The following is a 21,414-nucleotide window of genomic DNA, read 5'->3' on the forward strand; positions in this document are numbered from 1 at the left end:
TTTGTTCTAGGGTGGTAGGTTTAGAATTTGAGCCTTGCCTAAAAAGGCACTATGGGGTGGCAAGAGCCTTTGCCAAAATCCGAATCCCAGGGTGACAAGTGCAAGCCATCCCAGCGTGGCTTGTCCAGCATGTCATCCCAGGCAGACAGACATTGGATCCCCTTTGAATGACACCAGAGTTTAAGCCAATTGTTAAAGCTGATCATCTTATCTCTGTATTGTGGCATCATTCTTGGTGAAGGTAGGATACTGCTCAAGGTCAGGGTCATACCTGCTTGGGCTACATAATCAGAGAGCTCCTCTATGTCTCTTTTCATGTAGTCCAAGGAGGCCCTCAGGTCGTTAACACCAGCGTGGACAATGATTGAGTACTTGTACCTGCTGTTGAGAGACCTGAGTGCATGCGTTATGTGGCGGATTCTAGCACCGACAGGCAGCTTACTGTGACCTTCTCCTTACTCAGTCTGGTGAGCGGACGTCAGTGTGTCTGACTATGGAGTCACCAATGACTAGTGTGTCTGGCATTGTGTTTGGCATTAAGGGCTGTGACTGCTTGACACTCTGACTGTGTGGTCTATGTGTTGCAGGTGTTGTGTTCTGAGGTGGTAGTTGTTTGGGTGTCTGCTTTGGTGGCCTCTGCTGTTTTGGTAGATTTTTGATCAGAGCCTCCAAGTATGTCTTTGTGTGTTTATGTGTATGATTTGAGGTTGTGATGGTATTATGTGAGACTGGGTCTATAGTGTGTGTGGTTACCTTCTCCTCCTGTCTGGTCATGCCAGTCCTATGTTGAGAGAGCTCAGCCTCCAGTTTGGCCGTATAGTTGCATCTCTCGCATGTATTTGTGTTTTGTGGGAGGAGGAGAGGGTTGTCTGTGTACATGAGGCAATTGTAACATTGCCTCAATATAGGTTCACCAGCTGAGCAGGAGAGGACATTAGCAACTGATCCCTCGACATGCTAGAAGGAATAGACAGAAAAACTTAAGAAAAGGTTCTGGGGGATGTGGGTGACCGAGAAATGGGGTTTGCTTTTTTGGGGTACTTTCTATAACAAGAGTGCTGTATCGAGGTGATAAGTACTGTAGGAGCAAGTGCTTCGCTATACAGATAGAGAATAGTCTACTTGGGAGTCAAGTAGAGATAATTTATATGACAAAAATAACAAGATTTGCACTGGGGCACCACGTTCCAAAAACAGCAAATAAAGATAATGTAAGTCCCATAAAATGGAACGTGGAGGCTTGAACAAAAAGGCATACACTTTGAAGCACCAAAACACCTGCAGCCTATATGGCAAGTCTTGATTCCATACCAAAAGTAAAATTCACCACAAAAGATCGATATCACACAACTCCAGAGTGCCAGGAACGTTCTTTATTCAAATGCAGTAAATGCAGTAAGCGCTTTCACCAAACACGGCTTCTTCAGACTGATATCGATCTTTTGTGGTGAATTTTACTTTTGGTATGGACTCAAGACTTGCCGTATAGGCTGCAGGTGTTTTGGTGCTTCAGAGATAATTTATAGTTGTAGGATACACTAAATAGAACAGTAGTATACTTTGAGGAAGGTAGTTTTAAGGGAAAATTTGAAGAGTGGACTTTAGGTAGCCCTAATAGTTTAAATCTGATTAACCGGCGCTGCCCTAGTGTGCAATGGTAGCAGCTCCGCTCTAAATCAAGCTTAACGTGCTTTATAGCAGGGGGCTGGAAAAAACAGGAAATGACCCAAAATGGCCGACAAATTACTAGTTGAGGAACACAGAAACCAAATACAAAGCCCAGGGATCAGCAAAATCTGATCACTGGAACAACTAGCTAGGAAAGTTTAGGAAAGGAGAAATATTTTTTTTGTTTTTTTTGCAAACAGACAGAAAAAATGCAGTAAATGCTTTGTTTTCGACTAAAATGCTATCAAAGGCTGGTACACTTGAGTGTATTAGCCTGTTTGTTACTACAATACTTTTGCCCACAAGTGCAATCAACAATATAAGCTCACAAAAACAGGAAAATAAGGTAATAAAACAAAGTGGGACAATTGTGGTACAAACACCAGATTTTGCAGGCCAAAACATACTTGTGGCCAGTACAAGGGACAGAACTTCACTTTTTATGCCTAAATAAAGACTTATTATTGTAGCATTTTAGTTGCTTATTCTGTTTTTTTATAACATTCAGGTGTTTCACATACAGAATAACTGTTTTATGCAACTATTACATAAAATTTAGGAAATAATTTTGCCCTAATATCTCAGGACATTTGCCATTTTTACAATTTTTTTGCAGGACACAACTGCCCAAAGAGGGACTGTCCCTCACACAGTGGGACAGGTGATAACCTTAAAGGCAATGGGAAGGGAAAACAGCAGTAGGAAGCTAATCAAGGAGAATTAGCATAGCTGGAAGGAGAAATGTATCAGAATCAGCCAATTACACAGGCAGCAGACCAGCCCAGCCCAGAACACTACTATAAACTATGCAAACACCTTCCCCTCTGGTTTTTCCCACACTCTACACCACTGGTGTAAACAAGCAGGGAACTTTTAACACTCACAACAGCAAAATGATAGGGGCTGCAATAGCTATCATACAACGACTTGTGGAAGAGGCTGAGGGTGGTGAGGATGTGAATGCTGCTGACCAACCCACAGTGAGGAGACGAAGAAGAGTGTACAGACCCAGGGTAGCCTACCAGGGGCTACATAAGCTGGAGATAGTGGAGTGCTACAGGGTGGACAGCGACCTCCTACAGCAGATTGTTGAGCTGTGCCGGCCATGCCTCACACACAGAACTAACAGAGGGGAACCCATCCCAGTGGATACCAAGGTATGCGTATGCCTAAGAATACTAGCTACAGGTACCTTCCAAAGGCCAACTGGGGATATGATGGGGATCTCACAGGCATCAGCATCCAGGGTATTCCACCAGTTCCTGGATGCCATATCAGCACATGTCGCTGAGCACGTATATTTCCCCAACACCCGTTCCACCAAATAGCAGAATACCCTGAGGTAGTGGGTGCTATAGACTGCACGCACATATACATCAAAGCACTACCAGGTGAGCGGGGTAGGGTCTACATCAACCACAAGGGCTTCCCCTCTATCAGCTGCCAGGTCGTGTGCGATGCCCAGGGCATAATAATGAATGTGTGTGCTGGCTGCCCTGGAAGCTATCACGATTCCCACATCTCCCATCTGACACAGCTGTACCAGAGATTTGCCAATGGGGACATCCCTGATGGTCACCTAGTAGGGGATGCTGGATATGCACTGGAGCCGTGGCTGATGACACCTATCAGGAATGCACACACACCCAAACAAGAACTCCATAATGAGGCACATGCACATACCAAAATTATAGTAGAGCATGTGTTTGGGATGCTCAAGTCATGGTTCCGGTGCCTGGACACATCCAGTGGAACCTTGCTGTACTCACCAGCTACATGTACCCAAATTGTCCTCGTATGTGCCATGCTACACAATATGATCCTGCAGAAACAGCTGCAGCAGGAACAGCATGTGGCAGGGCCACACAGCTCCCCACCATTGCCAAGGCCTGCACAGGCACAGAGTGACTCGGAGGAGGAGCAACCTGAGCCTGCCCCAGTAGGCAGAAGAAGGTGTGTCCAGTATGCCCTGGCCTTGGCAAAGTGGCAATGCATAGCACATATACTGACACAGGAGGGACCCAGGGAATGTCAGCTCTCTCTGACTCTCACATACAGTAAAAGAGATGCCAAACATTACACTACCTGTGCTCAACCATGTAAAGGGAGTGTACTTTGTGTATCCGACATACGAAGCACTGCAGGACCACCCTCAATACTGGGCCACCACAAGGTAAGTGACTCACACATGCCAGTCAGGGGGGGGTTCACATACCCAACAACAGTCACAGCCAGCAGGACAGGTGTAGACAAACACAAACAAAGGCTGTACTATGGCCTCTGAATGATGCCTATGGGTAACCTCCCCCCTAGGCCTACACAGACAGATGACAGCAGGTCAGGAGGTGGGATGTCAGTTCTGAAGGGTAGGAAGTCTGAAACTAATATGTAGGTAAATAAAAGCTAAGATCTGTAGTACACTGATATGCCTCTAGGCAGCATGTTAGGTAAGACTACAGAATGAAATGGAGTACCTGACATACCAGTATAGTCATAACCAATGTGTACAAGTGTCAGGTGTGCCCCCCATCCTACATAGATATGTAGTCACAGGCAGGTGTGCCCCCCTAATCCTGGGTAGACATGTAGAAATAGTCAGGTGTGCCCCCATCCTATGTAAAAATGTAATAACAGTCAGGTGTTCCCCCCCAAAGCCTGTGTAGAAATGTAGAAATAGGTGTGCCCCACCCCATCCTAAGTAGAAATGTAATAACAGTCAATGCCATGTGATCGATGGACACCCTGCAGAAATGGTATGCTACCTGTAGGTGTAGAATACATAGGTCAGCACTGCAGTACAGACCACCTGAACTTGAGCCACACATTCAATACAGACGGGCATACTGGGCATGCTCACACACTTAGAGAAATGAAGGCAATGTCAGTCAACACACTGAAAGGTCATACTGGGCATGCTCACACACTTAAACACATGAAGACCCTGTCTGCAAACACCAGTGGACCAGACATAATTGTCAGTCGCAGATGTTAGTGCAGACACTCCTCAGTATGTACAACACATGCTTTGCACACACAGTGGACAGGAATACAGGCATATATCTAAGGACAACACACTATAATAAGCCAAAGGTAGACATACATAGATGTGTAGAAGAGGGTGACTGTGACAAGGAGCCATCCAGGCCTGACCCATTCAGCACACAGCCAAAGGGCCACAACCACATGAGGTTCAGATGTCATGCACTGTAGATACTAGCCACCGGTATCTGTCAGCATTACAGACTATGTGGTGCACGTGCTTGCTGTGCAACATGACTGTACAAGAAAGGTGTCATTTAGCATCTGTATACGTGTACCTTGTGAAATATGACCCTGTGTGTGCCTGAATGTGGTGCATCAACCTCTAGATGAATGGGTTATGGCCCATGCACACACACTGCCCTCCTCATAGCTCTACTATGACAAGCCTGCTAAGGTCATCCACTGTGAAATGCACCTTTGGAAGAGTTGTAGCTCAATAATCTCCATGACGCATCCCATAACTGCATACTGCCATAGTGTAATAAACTAGTTAGGTAGGAGTTCTAATCCCAGACCTGACAAGTGTGTGTGTGTCTGCTGTGTAGAGAGCAATACTTTTTAGGGTAGTCACAATCCCCACAATTCAAATGCTCAACTTCGGCAAGGCTGCTGATGTCACCCACCTAGAAATACACCTCTGTGAAGGCTGCCGCCCAATAATCTCTGTAGCGCGTCCTGTAACTGCATATTGGTGTAGTGTGATAAACTAGTTAGGTAGGTGTTCTAATCCCAGACCTGGCAAGTTTTGGTGTGTGTCTGTCTGACTTTCTCTGTGTAGAGAGCAATGCTTTTTAAGGTAGTCACACTCCCTACAATTCAAATGCTCAACTTTGGCAAGGCTGCTGATGTCATCCACCTAGAAGTACACCTCTGTGAAGGTGGCAGCCCAGTAAAATTTGAGCGCATGCCATAACTCTGTGCTGCTGTAGTGTGATATAGAACTCTGGTAGGGTTCTATTCCCACCCATTGTAGTTCTGGATGCTTTGTGTGTGTTTCAATGCCTGTGTAGAGAGCAGTGTATTTTAGGCCAGTCACACCCAGTACATTTCAAATGCCTTACTTTGGCAATCCAGCTGATGTCATTCATTGTAAAATACACCTTTGGGGAAATAGTTCTCCAGTAATCCCTGTGGTGCTCCCTATAACAGCTCCATGCTGCAGTGTAATATAGACAACTGTGAGGGGTTCTATACCCATACATGTTGGTTGTGGATGCTTTGTGTGTGTGTCACTATCTGTGTAGGGAGCAATGTATTTTAGCCTAGCCACATGCACTACAATTCATATGCCCTTATTTGGCAATCCTGCTGTCATCTAATGTGATATACACCTTTGGGGAAGGAATACTCCAGTAATCTCTGTGGCGTGCGCTATAGCTGCATAGTGCTGTAGTGTAATAAACTAGTTAGGTAGGAGTTCTACTCCCAGACATGACATGTGTGTGTGTGTTTGCAACTTGTGTCCTGTGTGGAGGTGAGTGTATGACACCTGGGCCCAATGTGGAGTGGATTTTGCAAATTCCTTATATGGTGGCCCTAGCATATATCCCTGTACGGGGATAACAGATGTGGAATAGCCGAGAGGCTGGGGTCCAAATCCATACCCATACACGTGGCATCAAGGCCAGGCAATCACAGTTAGCAACTCCAGTATTACCCAGAGCACACTCTCAACCCATGTATCATATACATACACATTCCTAGGCAACAGCCAATATGTGGTTAGTACACTGAATATTGACCACTGATGGTAACTATGGAGTGATTATACTGGGCTACAGAGGGCATGGAGGGCATGGCACCCTGCCCATCAGTGCAGAAAGTGTACCTTCCCCATGTTCCGCACTGAACACCTGTGGTGCCATCACATGTGACCCACAAAGGGCATACCATGCCTGAAAACATGGCTTGTATCACATGTGACCCACAAAGGACATACCATGCTTGAAAACATGCCCTGTATGAACAGATGCCACTAACACCAGGGAATGCCATTAGCGTGCTATCAATAACCAATTCCCGCCACAGGTGACCAAGACTGGCACATCTGATGCTAATCTGTGTACACAACATGGGCCAGACACCCCAAGTACAGTTCCACATGTCACTGTACATGCATGTGGGAGGTGTGCACATCCCAGACACTGTCCATGTCATAGACTAAGGAACACATACATGGCAAGCGATGCTCAGCATTGGCCACACACAATAGTCACCCAGATGACTGGATGGGGGATACAATACCCACCTGTGTGGGCAAATGTAGAAACTACAGCCCTAAGCCACAATGCAGACCATTGTCATGTGGCCTGATGCCAAGGTATACCCATCACCTAGCCTTTTATAGCCGTCTGGCACAGTCGACCACCACACACCAGTGCAGAAATGTACCCATGCATGTCAGTATTGGCACCCTGTTTATTTGTCTGTGTGTTGCATGATGCATATGATCACATCCACACTCACTACAACCTCCATTGGCATACTGAAGCATGCTGTCTCATGTCAGACACCTCCCCATACCCTTTGCTCATATAACCTCCATATGTCCCATGTGGTGTATGTCATACCTGCACAGTAATGTGCTGTGGCAATCTCACTAGTGATGAGATGTAATCCTGGCCCTGCCAAGTGTGTCAATGTGTGTGCATCCCTGTCAGAGTGTGGCTGTGTTGACGCTGGCACCTGTTCATGCAGACAGGCACATGTACTTCACCTACTATATAGCTACCATATCCCTGTTGCAGATGTCACTCACCATCACATATCTGTTCTGAGTGCTCCACAGCAGGTAACCTATGTGGCATATCCAATAACTGCATAGAACTGTAATAGCACTACATAGTCATCAGGGGTTTGAGATCTGGTGCTGGTAGATGTGTCACACAAGCATGCTTAAGTTTTACTTTCCCACCCCTCCCTGACTTGTTTAGGAACATCATGTTAGTGTTGGGCCTTTTTATTCACTGTGAGCATGTTGTTCGGCAAACAGCATCTCAAATGGATTGGGGATTTACCTCTGACAACATACACTGTGGAAACAAGCCAACACACAGGAGGGGGATGTGCCTGACCTGACTACAAACTGTAAGTGCTGCTATACTGCATTCAGAGTAATGTTGGTTTAACAGGGTGTGTGTGGATATGACTCTCCTACATGTATTAATAGCTGCCATGTCAGCTCTATGTTTATGAGGGGTCACCACAGCAGATCACCATCCACTCATAATTGGCAGTGTAGTTTTACTGTGTCGAGTTGCCAGCCTGGTGCCTAACCTTCAATAGAAGGCACACACATGCACGCACTCACGCCTATGGCCAATTTAGTGTATCCAATCCACCTACAGCATGTCTTTGGGTTGTGGGAGGAAATCGGAGCACCCGGAGGAAACCCACGCGACCACAGGGAGGACATGCAGACTCCACACAGAAGGCACCCCAGCCGAGGACTGAATCATAGAACTTCTTGCTGTGAGACAACAATGCTAACCGCTGCACTACCGTGGCTGCCCTGCATGATGTTATCACAGCAACATGTCAATATTGGCCCTGTGTATGTGCTTCTAGCCACAACTCTGTCAACCTTTGTACATATGTCATGCATTAAGAGGTGCATATGTGCTGTACACCTTAATTAGTGACATCATATCTGATAACAAGCCAGTGAGATATCAGACAGCTACACATGTTATGTACAGTAGGGGTTATATTTGATGACATAACCTGGACATTCTGTGGTTGTTTGTACAGTACTGAGGTCTGTGTACTTTTGGTGAATGTTGACGGTGTGTGTATTGTTAATATGTACCTTGGCCTGTGTACAGACTGTGGTAGATGTCATAGTTCTAGGTTCTGTACTATCTGATGTTACATGCTGCTCCACTGCATGTTACCATATTGGCTTACATGTTTGTAGGGTCATGCGCACACATGTCCCATACCACAGAAAGGCATTAGGCCACATTGTGTAGTGGCCCAGTATATGTAGGGTCAGTGTGTGAGTGGCACATATGAGAATAGTGTTGGACAGATAGTCCATATATATATGTAATATTATGCTAGCTTAACATATATGGCTGTGGCTGTGTTTACATTGGTTGTGGTTATGCACTTTCACACAGGTGTATCTTACCATGTGCTGTGACATGCCTGTAGAGTTTGCCATATATGCAGGTACATGTGCATTCCCCCATAGGAGATGTAGGCCAGTGTTGAGACAGTCTGCCTGTAGCCTGCACAGTGCTTTGTTACATGCCTAGCAGCTTAGTGTACTTACCCAGTGAGATGTCATGTCCAGATACTTGCCAGATGTACTGCTGCCAGGCCTGGCTTAACAGCCATGCATGTCAGGCAGAGCGGTGGGATGCTGTACAGATGTATGTCAATATCTAGTGGGTAGTATGTGGCCATGGCACCTCTGTACTAGCAGTTATTATGTGTCAGGACAGACAGGGGTGTGTGAATGCATAAACTCTGGGAGTAAATGTATACCAGTCACTATGTGTTATACCAATCTACATGGCTGTTAACATCCATATTGTCAGGCTTGGTCCACATGTTCTGCAATAAGGGGTTCTGTGTATACCTCTGGACTGTACAGAGTATGTCAGAATGTCCACATCTATTGGCCAATATCTCTGCTGTAGTCCACAGGAGCATAACGTGCTTGCAGCGGTACTGTACTATGATGTTCTTTGGATGTCTGTCAGTAGCCAATGGCGCACATGTGAAAAGCAGATGTGACCTCCCACACACACCATGTCTGTGAAGACAATCCCTGTTACAGTAGCAATAGTCTACTAATATACCTGCTATACATACCTGACATCCCCTTGCACTACGAAGTTTAGACTATAGGGGCTGAGGTAAGGCTACACCCCATGTTCAGGACATATGGTGAATATATATGTACACATGATTATCCAGATATCTATACAGATTACACATGTACATATCGACATATATAGATGGGTGTGTATATGTACATAGATATACATATACATATACACACCCAAATATATACATATACAGAGCATTATATGTCTACACATATACAGATAGTGATACATATGCACATCTACGTATACCACACTGCCATTCCTGCCAGCAGTCCACTGCTGTTGTATCCCCCACACATACGGTGGGGCTGGATCCATAAATGTGTGGGCTTCACCTACACAATACATGCCATATGCACTCCAGAGGCCAGTGTATGTAACAGTGGTATATGGCCCTGTATTATTGAGTCAGGGGGGGGTGCACCGTACATAACTTAGGCTGTTACAAAATGTGGGGCTATCAGGGATGAGCTGCCTTAAGGTATCTGGATGTACAGTACCATAAATTTCACCTATCTTGACATTACTTACATAAAGTGGGTTACTGCAGGCCTACTGCTTCCTGCCATACAGACTGTTCTGTTTGCTAGTGTGCCTGTGATGGTGTCATTTATGCCTTGTTATGTAACAGTTACATCCCATTTGGTCAACTGAAATGTTTACCACCTAGTGATTGTGTACAGAGTGTAGATAGTGGCTGCTGGACTATACATCTGCAACACTTACTGTTGATTGTGTGGTATCCTGTGACCCAGTTTGTCTTCACTATTGTACAGTTTGGAGAGCTTGGCCTGGACAGCAACAGTTGTGGACCTTTCTAGATTACTGTATTAGTATAACTGTTTCACAGTTGCATTACTCTGTTGATATGGATGTCAATGCCTGAACAGCTATGTGACATGGCATATACATGTGTAATAGTACACAAATAAAGGTATTCCATTTTTGCAAACCTGTGTGTGGTGCCTTATCCTATGGCCTCTCTGTAGGTATATGTTGGAGGCACCAAATGTCATTTGTATGGGTGGGTCATCCAGTGTCCAGTTGTTAGGGTGTAAACTGTAGGCATAGTGGCTGTTCCATATTTTGTGCGCCTACTACATAAGTATCTTACTGTGCATATCTCTGTGACTGTATGTGTAGTCACATGTATATCTATATATTTGTGTGTATATATATATATATATATATATATATATATATATATATATATATATGTATATCTGTATCTGCATATATGTGTCTGTGTATATGTATCCTGGGGATTTTGATAGCTTCCACATTTTACATTTCCTATGGGAGCCAGATTGTACTGCATGATATGTTACCAATACCAGCCTGACATCATACAGGTTGGATGTAGTACTGTTAACATATTGTGCCCATGTCATGTCAGGACCTGGTTATGGGATCTGCAACACATGGTAGTGTATTGCAGGGCGACGTGTTTGGTTGTGGGGGGTGGGTATACCTATTCGTACAAGAAGTATATCATTTGGGGCCTCTCAACCCCATTAACGGTGCATGTGAACATATATGATTTAATCTCCCATTGATATTTACACATGTATGCCCATATATACCTATATGGATATATATATCTGCTTACATATTTATAACTATGTCCGTATATACCTACATAGATATATATCTGCTTACATATATGTAAATTGCTGTGTATATGTAGACATATAGGTGAAGACATATATATGTGTTGATGTAGGCATTCGCATGAATATATGTTCATATATATATATATATATATATATATATATATATATATATATATATATATATATGTATATGTATTTATATATGTGTGTGTGTGTGTATATATTTATATATATATATATATATATATATATATATATATATATATATATATATATATATATATACATATATAGATATGTTGTATCTGTTTAGATGTTAATATATTTACACACACACATCTACATGTTGGACTACATTCTCTGTACTGTTTAATGACTGGGCTGGATGATATGTTTTTGAAATCATCAGGGTTATGTATATCTGGCATGGCTTAGTGGTAAATCAGTTTGTCTATGGTGTGCAGGGTCCTGGGCTCGATCCTTGGAGAGGCTGTTTATTTTGTTGCTGGGCAGAACACAGGTCGTTGGATACAGAGTGATTAAGGCACTTTAAACCATTTGTAAGTGGGTTTGCGTGGAGGTAAGCACTGCTAACATCTGGTTACAGTTTCTTATACTCAGCTTCTAAATTGCTTAACCAGTGTAGGCATTGCTTACCCCCCCCGCAAACTGGCTTAGACCCACTTACTGCTGCTTAAAAGTGATTACTCCCACTTACTCCCGTGCTAATTTCTTTAAAAGAAAAGAAAAAAGGGTTGATAGGAAAGTGGTGAAAAAGGGGCACAAAGAGGGAAAGACAGTAGGGAAACTAGCTAGGGATGTGCAGGAGGGGTGTAGGGAAGGTCCATAGCTGCCCATTTCTTCTACAGCAACAGCTGTATGTCTACACTGACTTTGGAGGTAGATTTGGACACTCAAACCCCTGGGAGAGGGGAGAGGACAACAATAATAAGTTGTGATGCCAATTAGACCAGATTACATGTGTCCAGTGGACATGTGTGTGAAATGGACAGCTATGTATGGGGCAAGATTTTTTTGTGGGAACAGATCGTCCTTTTTTTCTTTTTTTCAGGTGAGAGTGGGATGTTGGGGAGGGGTAGTAGGTATATTTGGGGAGGTAAGTTGGGTAGGTTAACAGACAATACACACGACACTCATACAGGGGTGGTATATGACACATGTGGGGAGTAAACACCATAATGGGGAGGGGTGTTGGGATATCGGAAGCCCACAAGCCCCCTTGTGGTAACAGTGGGACTGAGATCCCCACCCATGGGCAGTCACCACTGCACCTTCACAGCCCCAAAGGTGGCTGTGCTGGGGGCTGAGCCGCAGAGCCAGGCTGACTCTGTATCATGACATGTGGCCCTCGAGCTGGAGTAGAAGATCACTGAACTGCTCGTTGATAGCTCTACAAACCACGACCCTGACCTGGTGACGGGTGACAGGTGCCTGTCCACGCCCCTATCCCGGAGGGACCAGCCCCATCCCCTGAGTCATTTCCTCCTGAAGGTGGTGCAGGACCAACAGACAGGGAGGTCCGTGGCTGGGCCCTAGACATGCTGGTGCCTGGTGCCACGTCCAGCTGAGGTGGGACAGGTGGGTCTACTGGGACCGGCCTTCCCAAGCATGCTATAGTGTTTAGATTTCATCATTATATAGGGGTTAGTAATAGTCAACACATTCCAGGGTTAGGTATAACAGCATGCATAGATATTCCCAATAACCCAGACACCAGATATGGAACAGTTGCATAGCAAACAAAACACATGCATATATGGGACCACAGTGGTAATAAGAATAGCATGCAGGTACGTTAATGGCACCATGCCAACAATGTTGGAATAATTCAATATGGCACATGCATGGGAACCATTAGAATATTTATCAAACAATTGGACATTATCCAATTATCATTACATACCAGTTGGGGTGGGTATGTTAATTATTGTTGGAGGTAAGGTGGAGAGGAGAGAAAGATGTCAATTAACAAGTCATATATTCCTGTAGTCCACATTACTTTCTGAGTCAGTGCTGTTATCTGGACCTTACAAGTCTTAATACACTACTCTATACCCTTATTTTGCACAGTGATATGGCTGTCACCATCATTACACATGAACCGGTTTTACCTGCTTCACCTCTTACCTGGAATACCAGTGGCGGGAATGTTTGTTAACACTGACTAACTGTTTGTACACATATCTCCGGATTCCAGGTTGATGTTTTGCACTATGCTATCCAACTCTTTCTGCACAGCTTCTGGCCATGTGTCAACCACATGCTGGTGTGCCTGGACATATCTAGAATATTGCCCTTTTCCACCTTTAGTGACCTGAGACACACATATACATGCTTTCCTACACAGTTATATTATGCAGCACAGTGTGGGTGACAATGACCAGTGATACTTTATTATTCAGAGAAACTGAAACACCCACAATCGCCTACAATACCGAGGTGGACAGTACCAGTACAAGTTATATTGGTCTATATTTCTCAGCACAGTGTTCGTATCCAACATACCTGTGGTAGCAATGTTTGTTAACACTACCTGGACCCCTACTCTTCTCTGTTTTCACCAATAATCTAGCCTCTACCACCAAACATGGCATACTCATACAATACGCAGATGACTCAGCCATCATCTGCTCAGACCAGTCCCTACCCAAACTGCAAAATGTCACACAGGAAGCCTTTTCCTCTGTTGAAACTTGGTTATCCGATGCCCAATTAATACTCAACCCAAACAAAACTAAACTACTCATCTTCCAACCCACCAAACATACTCAAAACAACTCTCACTTTAACATCACAGCAAAAGACAACACCATTATATACCCAACTGAACACACCAAATTGCTAGGAGTGGAAATAGACAATAAACTAAAATTTGACATTCACATATCTATGACCATAAAAAAGTCCACAAAAAACTAGGAGCGTTATACAGAAATAAGCAACTTCTCACCAAAGCAGCAAAGATTTCAATAGCAAATTCCCACCTTATCTCCACCCTATTTTAAGCCTCTCCAATATATACCAACCTAAGGCAATGCGATCTAAACAAGCTCGAGACCTGCTACAACAAAATCGCCAAATTCGCCACAGGGGCATCCTACCGTAGTCACCACTGTCTCTCACTTGCTGAACTGGGCTGGCTTGAACTCCCTCACCTCCTTCACTGGTATCAACTCTCACTTGCCCACAAACTAGTAAACTACCCACTAAATGTCCCATCCCTCCAGAATCTACTCCAACCCTATCGCACCACCAGACCACTAAGATCCAGCAGCAAAAATCATTTGCAGATCATTAAAGCCAATAACTCTGCTTGTGAAGCACTATTCTCTTGCACCATAGCCAAATTATGGAACTCCCTCCCACCCACACTTACCTCCCTACCATCATGCACCCACTTCAAAACTTTACTAAAAGCGCACCTAAAAATATGCTGGCTATGCCCTTGCAACTCCCACTCTAATATCACCCACCCCATCCAACCACTACCTTTCTTTCCACTCAACTAACTACCTTGATTATAGCAAGCTCAGATGCTCATAAGCCTAGTACTTATTATACAGCAGGAACTTCTTATTGTAACATTTGTTAATGTCTATTATGTACTTCACAGATAAAGATTCTAGTTGTCTACTGAAGTACTATGTTCTTCATCTGTAAATATGTTGTAAGTAATTGCTACATTAAATTGTTAATCGCTATGTAATCCAATGTAACTACTGTCTGCTTATTTTAGCTGTGGAGCTTTTCTCCCCGGGCCTCCGCTGAAAATGGACCTACATCCTTTCGGACACTCCCGGTCAATAAATGTAAATAAATAAATAAATAAATAAATAATAAACACTACCTGACTGTTACCACACAAAGTTCCAGATTACACATTAGTATTATGCACATACATCTCACTCTGTTACTGTACACACTCTGGTCACAGCTTGACAATATGGGGTGTGGATAGGACATACTTGGAATATTACTCTCCTAATAGTTTCGGGGGTTGCTACAGTGACAGGTGTGTTCTCATGATGGTTGACAATCACTTGTATTCCCTGTATGCTGGCTACACATCTGGGATCATCCCACAGACTTACCAGGGGTACAGGGGGACAGGCAGCAGATATGGGCACATATACTGGACATTCCAGCCTCATGTGTACAGTTGTGGGGTATGAATCTGTATGCTGTCTAATTCCACTCCCAGGATTCAGATCATGGCTGTGTCTGCTACAACTTAAACACTGTCCATCACAGTTGTGTCTGCTATATTGATATTGCTGTATATCTCCAATCTGCTTTCTGTCTTATTAATCCCCTGTGCTTATGCCTTCTGACCTTGTATAACAACACTCTTATACAGATTTCCTAGACAGTTATATATTGTAGGACAGTGTGGGTGACAGTGATGTGTAATACCTCATTATTCAGAGCAACTGCATATCATTCTTGTATTTCTGGGCATAGTGTTGGTATCTGACAGACCTGTTGGAAGAATGTTTATTAGCACTACCTGAATGTTCCCAAACACAGTACCAGGTTCCGCATTACTATTATGTACATACATCTCACTCTGTTACTGTATACACTCTGACCACAGCTTAACAAGTTGAGATGTAAATGGGACATACGTGGCTTCTTAGTCACATAAGGTACTGGGGAGTTGCTAGTGTGCCAGGTTTGTTGTCATATATGTGTGTCAATCAGTTGTATTTCCTGTTTGCTGTCTATACATCTGGGATCATCCCATTGATTTCCCAGGGGGACAGGTTGATAGGCAATAGATATGGGCCACTTTCATAGACATTACAGACATATCTGTACAGTTATGGGGTAGGATTCTGTATGCAGACTGCTACCACTGGCAGGATTCGAACTGTGGCTGTGTGTGCTAAAACAACAACAGTTCACATCTCAGTTGCACATGCTATTCATTTTTTGTTGTCTGCATTTTCCCTCTTTACTGTCTATGTATCTCTCAGATGTACTAAATGGCCTCTGGGGATTACACCTGTCATATACAGGCATTCCTACACATTCAATTTATGGTGCATGGTGTGGGTAGCAGTGCTTAATACCACAGTACTATTACATGATTGTAAATCTACATTACCATATGATACCAGAATATACACATGCAGTCCAGCAGTTATACCTGTTTTGTCAGGTAATTACACTTTTCTTAACATACAAACAATATGAGACTCTTTCTGCCATATTCTCTAGTATATGCAGTGCTTGCCTTGAACCATAGCTCTCAACCTTCCATCGCAAAAATGAGGAACACTTGCCTTCATAATGTGGAACAAATGAGCAAAATGTGGAACACATACTAATGGCTTATTAACAACTTCAACTAGGAAGGTCATATGATGGTTAAAATATGCTGGTTATACTTCTAAAGAAGATCATTTAATGAATTAATATGATTAATTTCAATTTACCATGGATTTCACTTAAAAAAATTCCTAACACTGAATGTGTGACAGACTCTTTCAATGTGGAACTTTGAGGAGTTTCGAGGAACATGAACTTTTTAAGACCCCAAATGAGGTACGTTCCTCATAATGAGGTACCCCTGAGATGTATGCCTTGAACAATACAAGTTTTATACTAGCAATTAATTTACTACTACTTTTATTTTTATTTCCTATGACAGTAAAAGCATAAGTATTACTGACCTGCCTCACGTCGCAACCGAGCCAGGCGGCTGATGTGGGCCTCCTGGTTCAGGGCCAGCTCCATTGCAGCTGTGGGAGACATAAGAGGAATATTTAGTCATACCAATCCATGATATACCTGAGCTGGCAATTATTACACACATACTGGGGTGATACTTACACACGTCTGAAACATCCCATGACGTTCTAGCCTTTTGGAGCCACTCCTCCAAGAGGTCCCCCTTCCGCCGCTTCAGGTTGGCATAGTGGTGCCTGACCTGCTCACCAGTTCGGGGTATGCCAATGGCACTGGTGAGGTCATGGGTGAGATGGTCCCAGGCCTCCGCCTTATATTGGGAGCCCTGGTACTGGCCCTGCAGCAGTCTCTGTGCATGGTCTTTAACTAGGAGTCCTGCCATGACCTTGGACTCCTGGATGCACCAGTGCTGCACCCAGAAGTGCACTCCTTCTCCCCTTACTGCCATAGTGCCTGCAAGGGGAAGCTACAACCAGTTATGAGATGTATTCCTGCCTCTTGGGTTTAAGTAGGGCCGATTTCCCACACCTTTCCATGACTGACCAGTTCTGAAAAAGCTAAGCTATGGGCAAACCTGCTTGCGTAAGGTTGGCATTGTTTAAAGGGGCATACCACTGGGCACAATGAGTTAGCTGGTCTACACATTGCTCACAACTCCTAAGCTGGCCTGTGCAATGCTTAGCATTGCTTACATTAGGCTTTCATTATAATGCCTTTTTGCATTGTGTTATTATTCATTACACCTTGTATGTATGCCTGGTATCCATGATTAATGTGTACATACACTCTGTGGGGTCCTTGTATTTTACTGGGGACTTCAACACTCTATTACAATTACACCTCACTTCTGGGCTTACTGCTGTACTCCAGTTCACATATTTATGTTATGTAGTGGGTTATGGTACATATGACTGTATACTGATTCCTTTCACAGGTTCAGTTTGGTTATACTGTGGTGAGGACTTGTTTGCTACTACCTCATGCTTTTGTACTTCTGTAATGGCTTGGTGGATAAATACTGGGACTTTGGTGTATATGGTCCTGGGTTAGAGACCTGCATGGCTGTTTATTTTGTTGATGGGCAGAACAAGGGCCGTTGGATACTGTCAAAGGAAAAATATACTTTAAAAATGATCAAAACACAGTAGGTTCAGGTTAAGGCACTTTAATCTTGCAGCAAGGAGACAAAAACGTGCTAATACAGAGTTTGTCTAACCAGAAACAGGAAATGCATTCATTTTTATAGGTTATCAAATGAATCCTGTCCTACCATGCTGACGTAACGAATTACCACCTTTTGGTCATCATCTGCTGACCATCTTTCCCATGATTTTCTGCTGATTTAAACATTTTTTATGTGAAACATCCTGAGGAAAACAACATGGCCTTGGTTACTTTCAGTTAGATACTTGTTATGTTACATTCAAGATACTATAGCTAAAGCGAACACAATGCTAGCAGTTCATTTCTCTAATAAGCCTTTGTCTAACTTATCTCTAAACTACTGCAGCTGCAGAGGTTCCCATCCTCTGAACAAGGCTGTCTGTCTGGAATCATTACATTTATTAAATGATATATTGTCTATTCATATGCTTCTGACCTAGCAGATTAACACCTGCTTCTCAAGTACATTTCCACAAGGCATAAACAAGAATATTGCTGTGCTAGCAGTTACTAGGTCAGAGGGCAACTTGCAAGTTTCAGTAAGCATGCTGCAGTTTCAATAAGGCATATTTTTAGTCTCATATGAAACTCAATTTATATAAATCACAGTGCATAAGAAATAGAATGAAAAGCATATTAAAAACACTTGATTATTAATTTGGTATTAAGCATACACATATTAATACGTATTTTTCTAACATCTCCCTCCTATTAATACTTTTTATTCTATTTTCAAAAAAGGATAAACAGCTTGCTTCTTTTTCTAACCTCTTCCATTTAGGATTTACAGTTAAGAAAGTCATTCAGTTTAAACTTTTATGAAAGTGTCTCACATTCTAGCAGCTCTTCAAATTCAGTACTTTGATACATAGTTTTAGATACAGATATATCTATGAATTCCTTAATTAATTTTTTCATGCAGGGGGATTTCGCAACAAATACAAGCTCCTATTAGGAGTAAACCTACCCCAATAGCAATCAATATGTTTATAAAGATGGAGCCCCACCTCCCAAAGGCATTTTGAAAAAACTCTGTCAGAGGGTTTGGGCCTGGTTTGGTCATGGCCGGCACTTGCTGAATCACCTCGAGATGGTCGTTGATCTCATGCTGATGGTCAGGAATGAACACACAGCACTCTTCTTTGATTAAAGCGCAAGTTCCGCCTCTCGCCGCTAGGGTGAAGTCAAGAGCCATTCGGTTTTGAAGCACTACAGTTCTCATGGCATTCAGTTCATCAGTTATCAGCTCAAGGGCAGAAAAAGTTGCATTACTCATTATTTCAAGAAGTTTAGACAGTTTTTGCAGTTCCCATATTGATTTGACTCCACCATACATGGGTGATATACTTGCCCAGGATATAACAGCATCGCTCAAGTCCATGTGCACAAGTTTGGTTCCCACATTACGATGGTCTTTCCACCCTGCTTTGATTCGTCCCACTGGATTCTCCAGTTTCTTAACAGTCTTTTTGGTTATGTCTCGAGTATTTCGAATATTCCCTTGAGGCAAAGCTGCAGTGTGCCGGATGGCTGGAACCAGGTATCCCAAAAAACAACTGCCAGACCAATTCTCAGGTAACCATTTATATGCCTTTTTCCCACATACAAAATAACAGTCCTCTACTTTTGTCATTACTTTGTTACGAAATGACTGCCCTGCATGAAACATTTTCCTATCTATCACTGATAACTGTTTGAAAAGTACAGGATTGTGCTGTACCTGATCAAGAGTTTTATGCATAGATTTCAAAAATGAGTCATAATCTGTACTACAAGATCCACTCAAATCATTTGGTTTTCTATAACATTTGTACTGTACAGTAACATTACATTTGCTCCATCCAACTTGGATGGAATCATTTTTATAAAAACATACAATTCCTTTTTGTGTCACAGGCAAATACAGTGCTACTTTATCTTGTGCTTTAATAGCGACTGTGTCAAAAACCAGATTTTCCCAGGTCTCATTGACCCCTAGGGGGATAGCAGTCATTAACAAACCCCCATATGCTGTTGGTATGGCCGTACAGATCCAGCAGTTCGAAACATTGAAAGTCTCTGCGTATACACATGTAATTGCCTGATAAGTGTTAAAGTTTGGATGCCAGTCTATGTTTGGTTCATTACGTCTAATCAGTTCAACCTTTTGTGGCAGGAAAAAAGTATGGCCACAGCAAAAAGAACAGTGTGATCAATATTGCAACAAAAACAATCATACAAGTTTTTTGAAATTGCTCAGTGTCTCTACTCACTCTGTATCTGGCCATTTTGTTCTTGTTGTGCAACAGTAACAAAGTTTTTGTCCAGTTCAAAGTTTTTAATCAGTTTACAGTGTATCAAATGGATCCAGGAAGCTCGTTCCGTGATTTTGACTGCGGTGGGTGTTGACAGCAGTGCCTGGTATGGACCTTCCCACTTCGGAGAGCTCCAATTCTTCCGTTTCATAATCTTCACCCAGACCCAGGTGCCTGGGGCTACTGGTGCTTCCGATTTCAGTTGCTCTTTATCTGAAACAATTTAACTGCAAAAGTTTGTTATTCAAAAATCTCCTCATATATCCTGCAAGTGAACTGTCAGCCTCCTGCTCTGTAGACATGAGAGGTTTCCACTGAGGTGTATAATATGCCCTCCCAAACAAAGTTTCAAAAGGAGTTAATCCCTTTACATTTGGAACAGTTCTTATACTCAACAGTGCTAAAGGCAAACAGTGCACACAATTTTTCTGTGTTTCTTCTATCAATTTCCTAAGCCTGTTCTTCAGTACCCCATTATGTCGCTCTACTAGCCCTGCAGATTGAGGGTGATATGCACAGTGGTTCTTTAACGATATTCTGAAGTAACGACTAAGTTGTTGAGTTGTTTGGTTCACGAAATGTGTCCCGTTATCACTATAAATCTTTTCCGGTATCCCAAATCTGGGTATAATTTCTTTAACAAGGACCTTTGCAACAGTAGCTGCATCTGGATTTTTAGTTGGAAATGCTTCTACCCATTTGGAAAACATGTCTATAATAACTAGGCAGTATTTCTTATTCTCACATTTATTCATTTCTATGAAGTCCATACAGATAGTATGGAACGGATATGGTGGTGTAGGAAAATTCCCTCGCTTAGGCTTCAGTGCCCCTTGTGCATGATGCTTGTTACATACATAGCATGCTGCAGAAAATTTTTTTGTATAGTTTGTAAACCCATAGGTTGTAAACACTTGATTCACTAACTGTACCATCGCCCCTGTTGAGACATGGCTCTGCCCATGGCTCAACAATGCTGCATATCTAAATAAATTAGATGGCAAAATCGGTTTCTTTTCCTTGGAGATGTACAGTCCCTTTTCGAGGATTGCTCCTCGTTTTATCCACTTTTGTTTCTCACGA

The sequence above is a fragment of the Protopterus annectens genome, chromosome 1.part1, assembly GCF_019279795.1.
Source record: "Protopterus annectens isolate FY-2018-M chromosome 1.part1, PAN1.0, whole genome shotgun sequence".
Classification (NCBI taxonomy): domain Eukaryota; kingdom Metazoa; phylum Chordata; order Ceratodontiformes; family Protopteridae; genus Protopterus; species Protopterus annectens.